Raw genomic sequence first — 6,910 nt, forward strand, 5'->3', positions numbered from 1 at the left:
ATAAGGTCGTGGTTGTAAGTGGTGGTTGTAAGTAGTGGTTGGAAGTGGTGATTATGTGATGGCTGTAATTGGTCGTTGTTATAGCCAACCGTGAATCGAATGAGACTTTAAAATCTCCCGCCTGCTACGATCAAAGTTTTGAAGCCGTCTCAACATCCAACGTTGCTCATACGAATGACAACGTATGCCATACGTTCAGCTTCGAACCATGACCATGAATCGCTAAGCCATGCCCCCCTCAACTATATAAAGGTCACCGGCCCCGAGCCGACCCTCTTTCTAATCCGCTACATGCCCTGTGGACTTCACCTTCCTGGTCTCACCCCTTCGACGCTGTTGATCGTTTCACCACGTCTATTTTTGCATTTATTAGTGTAAACCATTGTCTTGGACTTTTGTTTTTTATATTGTGTGTATTTCACTAGAAAGGTATATTTATGTTATTCCTCAGAATACTGTGAGTGTATGTTTGTAAATGTAAAAAACAGTAAATATTTTTCTTTTGTCATACATATAGATTATCTAAGATTCGGGCAGACTTCCATATTAACCAACCTTCCTTATAACCTTGCTTACATCCCAGTCTTATATGAGCTGCTAATCGGAACGTACCGTAATGTACCTGTAATCTCTACAAGTTGCACTTTGTTGTTACGGGCTAGCTCCGGAACTGGAATTCGACTTAACCCTTGACTCGAAATTAGTTACATACATTCCATCAACTTAGGCCAAACCTAGCAAGCCCATGACATAGTGTTATGTCGTGGTTGTAAGTAGTGGTTATGAGTCGTGGTTGTAGGTGGTGGTTGTAATACGAGGTAAGTCGTGTGGGTGGAAGTTGAAAATCGTGGTCGTAAGTTGTTTGTTAGTGGTTGTAGGTGGTGATTGTAAGTGGTGGTTGTAGGTGGTGATTGTAATTGGTGGTTGTATGTCGTGTAGATGGTGTTTTTGGTGGTGGTTGTAAGCAATGGTTGTAAGTGGTTTTTATTGTGGTTGTATGTCGTTGTTCTAAGTCGTGTTGGTAATTCATTAATATAAGTCGTGGTTGTAAATGGTGTTTGTATATCGTGGTTGTTTGGCGACCGTACTTTTAGCCTGAGTAGTATCTAAGTGCCATCCGCAAGAGCCCTGGTGGCCCTCGACCTGTAGCTGAGGTGGTGACCCAATCGGGACAAGTGGCCAAAATGACCCTCAAAATGACCAAAGGGGTTAACCCACGGATTTGGCCCAAAACCGTCATGTCTCCGATTTGGCCCAAACTTACTCCAGAGGGAGAGAGTCGTCCACAGGGCACAGCGAGGTAGACGTGGGGAACCTGGACCCAAGGGCGAGGCTGTGGCGACCTGCCAATTTTTTGGGTTTCTTCCTCTCTCATTTCCGCCTGTTGGCGCCCGTACTTTTAGCCTGAGCAGTATCTAAGTGCCATCCGCAAGAGCCCTGGTGGCCCTCGACCTGTAGCTGAGGTGGTGACCCAATCGGGACAAGTGGCCAAAATGACCCTCAAAATGACCAAATCGGAGACATGACGATTTTTGGCCAAATTTTGGGGGTCATTTTGAACACTTGCCCCGATTGGGTCACCACCTCAATCACAGGTCGAGGGCCACTAGTGTTCTTGCGGATCAGACTTAGATACTGCTCAGGGATAAAAGTACTATTAGTAGTAGAAGTAGTAATATTAGTATAATTAATAGTACTAGCGGTAACACTAGCAGTAGTACTAAAGTATTTGTGGCACTAGTAGTAGTAGTAGAAGATTGCTTCTAGTAGTACTAGTTTTAGGACTAGTACAAGTAGTAATAGTACTAGTATTAGTAATAGAAGTAGTGGTAGTAGTACTAATAGTACTAAAAGTAGTACTAGAAGTAAAATACTACTACCAGTATTATTATTAGTATAGTAGTATTAGTACTAGTGGTAGTAGTACTAGTATTAGTAGTACTATTATAGTAGAAATATTATAGTGGTACTAGTATTGTAGTAGTACTAATAGTACTAGTAACACTAAAATTAGTACTAGCAGTAGTAGTACTAGTAGGACTAATAGTAGTACTACTAATACTACTGGTAGTAGTACTAGTACTAATAGTAATAGTAGTTCTGGTACTACTACTATAAGTACTTGTATTAGTAGTAATATTACTTTTAGTACTACTAATTACACTAGTAGTACTAGTACAACTATTAGTCCTACTAGTAGTAGTACTAGTAGTACTACTTTCACTATTACGGGTACCAATACTAGTACTATTACTACTAGTAGTTGTATTAATAGTACTACTACTGCCACTAGTACTACTACTAGCACTACTATTTGTACTACTACTGGTTCTATTAGTACTACTACTAGTAGTACTGGTACTACTACTAGTGCTACTAGTACTATAGTTATACTCGTTCTAGTACTACTACAAGTACTATTACTACTAGTACTAATAATACTTTTACTATTACCATTAGTATTACTAGTACTAGTAATACCAGTATTACTATTAGTACTACAATAGTACTAATACTACTATAATACTAGTACTAATAATTGGAAGATTACTACTACTAATAGTATTACTACTGCTACCACTAGTATTACTAGTACTATCCCTAGTACTATTGGCATTACTACTAGTAGTACTACTACTAATACTACCATTAGTAGTACTCTTCTGTTACTCCTCGCACTACTGGTACTGGTACTAATTTTATTCCTAATATTACTACAAATACTTCTAGTACTACTACTAGTACTAGACTTAACACTAGTACTACTATTATTAGCGCTACTAGTAGTACTAGGATTACTAGTACAAATAGTAGTATTTCTACTAATACTACTTGTAGTGCAACTAGTACTTTACTACTAGTACTACTACCAATACTACTACTAGTAGTAGTACTAGTACAATTACAATAAGTATTAGTACTAGTAGTACTACTACACTAGTACTAATAGTGCTACTAGTAGTATAACTAATTCTATTAGAATTACTACTACTACTTTTACAAGTATTAGTACTTTAGCTAGTAGTACTATTACTACTACTAGTTCTACTGGTACTAGTGCTACTTCTAGTACTACTAGTTCTACTAGTACTACTACCACTAGTAAGAATAGTAGTGCTACTACTAGTAGTACATCTGCTAGTATTAGTACTGCTAGTAGCACTAGTTCTAGTACTACTAGTTCTACTACTAGGAATAGTAGTACTAGTAGTAAATTTTCTATTACTAATACTATTAATGGTAACACTTTTATTAGTACTAGTAATGTCAGTATTACTAGTAGTTTTTCTACTAGTACTTCCAACTCTAGTGTTACTAGTAGTATTAGTACTGTTACTAGTCCTACGTCTAGTACTACAACTTGTACTACTAGTTATAGCCGCACTAGTACTATTAGTCGTAGTAATAGCACAGTACTGCTACTAGTAGTATTTCTAGTATTAGTGCTCCTGCTAGTAATACTACTATTTCTACTAGTACTACTAGTGGTAGTACTACTAATAGTAATACCAGTGCTATTTCTACTTGTGCTACTATTAGTACTAATTCTAGTACTACTAGTAGTACTAATGCTATTTCTACTTGTGCTACTATTAGTACTAATTCTAGTACTACTAGTAGTACTAACACTACTAGGACTTCTAGTTGTACTGCTAATAATACTTCCACTATTACTACTAATACTAGTAATATTATTAGTACTATTACTAGTATAACTACCACTAGTACTACTAGCACTATTAGTACTATTGCTACTAGTAGTACTACTAGTTCTACGAGTACGACTACTTGTACTAGTACTACTAGTATTAATTCTACTAGTAGTATTATACTAGAACTACTGGTACTAGTTCTACGAAAACTACTACTAGTACCACTAATGCTATTACTATAACTAGAACTACTAGTAGTACTACTAGTACCACTACTACATGTACTACTACTAATACAAGTACAACTGTGCTATTACCACTACTTATATCACTAGTACTACTATTGGTACTACTACTACCACCACCACATCATAGTGACAATCTCTGCTGCAGACTTACTCGTCTCCGTACGAGTCCGGGTCCGCCCGACCCGAAGGAGAGTCGGGTGGATTGATTATCGTCGCGAAGGGCACGCTTACCCCCGGCGAACAAACGCCGCAAGGACTCCCGTTGTCAGGATGGAAGGACGACGTTGAAGAAGAATAAGAATTCGGAAGCACCCCTAGATGGGCGGGGGCGTTTCCACTCAAGGCAGCGACGTTGAGGGACTGGGCATCCCGCGCGTAAGTCCTCCATGACTTCTTTCTTCTCCTCACGGGCACAAGAACACCCCCAGTTCCGACGACGATGTGAACGCAGACGGGTCCCCCCCCCCCCTCGAGGATTCGGGCACACCTGGACGATCTGCGTTGGAAGGGAATTCTCCTCTCACTGTCTCTATTTCTCTACCTTTCTCTTTATCTCCCTCTCTCCATCTCTCGTCTGCCAGCCCGTAGCCGGCGCGGTGTCTGGTAGACTTCTTCTTCTTCGTCTCTTTCTACTTCGTCTTCGCCTTTTCTGGACTTTATTTTTCTTTCCCCGAAGAACAGATGCTGAAGGGACCCGCGGAGAGGGAAAACAGCGTCTTCATCAATGGGCTCCGAATTGGGCTAATGTGGGCCATAGCAATGTTAAAAGGGCAGTTGAACGAAAAAATGGGCTTTAAGGGCTCTATGAAGTAAAATGGGCTCCTTTACAAAATGTGCTCCAAATTTGGGCTAAAAGAATAAAAGGGCTTTTGAGCGACAAAATGGGCTATATAAAATGGGCTTTTAGGGCTAATTTGGGCTCTAAAACTGACATATGGGCTCTCAAGGAAAGAATCGTAGTGGAGAGTTGATGGTGGAAATGTGTCTAGAAAGAGAGTTGATGATAGCAAATACAGTGTTTCGGAAGAAAGTCAAGCATAAGTACACATGGGAGAGGGTGGTGGAGGGAAGGGTGGTAGACAGAGCGCTAATGGATTATGTAGTGGTAAATAGGATTATGATAGGAAGAGTTAAGGATGTACATGTGCTAAGGGGAGAGGGTGGGGGGAATATCAGATCATTTTTTGGTGGAAGGTAAGGTGAGAGTGGAGGATAGATGGAGAAAAAGGAAAGGGACAAAAGGTAGGGAGGTTCTTAGAGTGAACTCTTTGAATGAAAAGGGAAAGGAGTACGAAAAGAAGCTGAAGAAGGAGTGGGAGGGAGTAAAGGATCGAGTGGAGCTAGGTGTGGAGGAGGAATGGCGATGGTTCAAGAAGGGAGTCATAAAGTGTGCAAGGATGGTGTGTGGAACAAGAAGGACAGGGGGAAATAGAAGAAAGGGTAGCGAATGGTGGGATGAGGAAATAAAGAAGGTTGTAGAAGAGAAGAAGCGAGCTTTCACAGATTGGTTACAAAATAGGACGAGAGTCATATGAGAGGTACAAAGAAAAGAGAAATAAAGCAAAAGGTAAAGGAGGCAAAGAGGAGAGCAGATGTGAAATGGGGTAAGATTATGACAGAAAATTTTGAAAGTAATAAAAAGATGTTTTGGAAAGAAATTAAGAGAGGAAGAGGAGGCGAATCAAGTAAAGAAAAGGTAAAAGGTGCAGATGGAGAGATAATGGAAGAGAAGGCAGTGAGGGGAAGATGGGCAGAATATTTTAGGGAGTTGCTAAATGTGAAGGAGGATAGGGAGGGAAAGATAGCTGCAGTGGGAAATGCGAAGAAAATGAGAGTGATGAGTGAGGAGAATGGAGGAGAAATAAGGAAGGATGAGGTGAAGGCAGTTGTTAAGATGATGAAAGCAGGTAAGGCACCTGGTCTGGATGGATGCCATGCAGAATGTCTGAAAAAGGGAGGTACAGTGATGGTGGACTGGTTGGTGAGGTTATTTAATGTTTGCTGGAGAGAGGGTAGAGTGCCGGAGGACTGGAGGAATGCCTGTATAGTTCCTCTTTACAAGGGAAAAGGAGACAAGTGTGAATGTAGTAGTTTTAGAGGGATTAGCTTGTTGAGTGTAGTTGGGAAGGCTTATGGGAGGATCTTAATTGAGAGGATTAGGAGAGGAACAGAATGAGTAATTGGTGAGGAACAGTGTGGATTTAGGACAGGTAGAGGCTGTGTAGATCAGATCTTTGTGGTAAGACAGATATGTGAGAAAACTATAGGAAAGGCGAAGGATGTTTTTTGAGCTTTTATGGATCTGGAAAAGGCTTATGATAGGGTAGACAGAAAGGCACTGTGGGAGGTTATGCACTGTGGGAGGTTATGGGAGGAAAGCTTCTGGGAGCTGTCAAGAGTTTTTATGAGAGTAGTAGAGCTTGTGTCAGGATTGGAAATGGAGAGAGTGAGTGGTTCGAGGTAAAGGTGGGACTTCGACAAAGATGCGTTATGTCGCCCTGGCTGTTCAACTTATATATGGATGGGGTAGTGCGAGAGGTAAATGCAAGGGTAGTGGGCAAGGGATTGGAGATGGTTAAAGAAAATGGAGAAAAGTGGGAGGTGAGCCACCTGTTGTTTACGGATGACACTGCGCTTGTGGCAGGATCGGAGGAGGGATTGAGGAAGCTGGTGGCATAGTTTGGGAGAGTATGTGATAGAAGAAAGCTAAAGATAAATGTGGGTAAAAGTAAGGTGATGAGATGTACAAGGGGTGAAAGTGGCAGTAGACTGGATGTGAGCATTAGGGGAGAGCGACTGGAGGAAGTGGATAGTTTTAGATACTTGGGTGCAAATGTGGCAGGAAAAGGTGGAGGTAGAATGTAGATTGAGAGAAACGAGTAAATGCCTTGGTGGATTAGAGTGTAATGAGGAATAGACATTTGGGAATGGATGCTAAGAGGAGACTGTATGAAGGAGTGATGGTGCCAACAGCACTGTATGGGGTAGAAACATGGAGCACAAGATAAA

Source organism: Oratosquilla oratoria, chromosome 25 (assembly GCF_046742065.1).
Source record: "Oratosquilla oratoria isolate Oo_2021 chromosome 25, ASM4674206v1, whole genome shotgun sequence".
Classification (NCBI taxonomy): Eukaryota; Metazoa; Arthropoda; class Malacostraca; order Stomatopoda; family Squillidae; genus Oratosquilla; species Oratosquilla oratoria.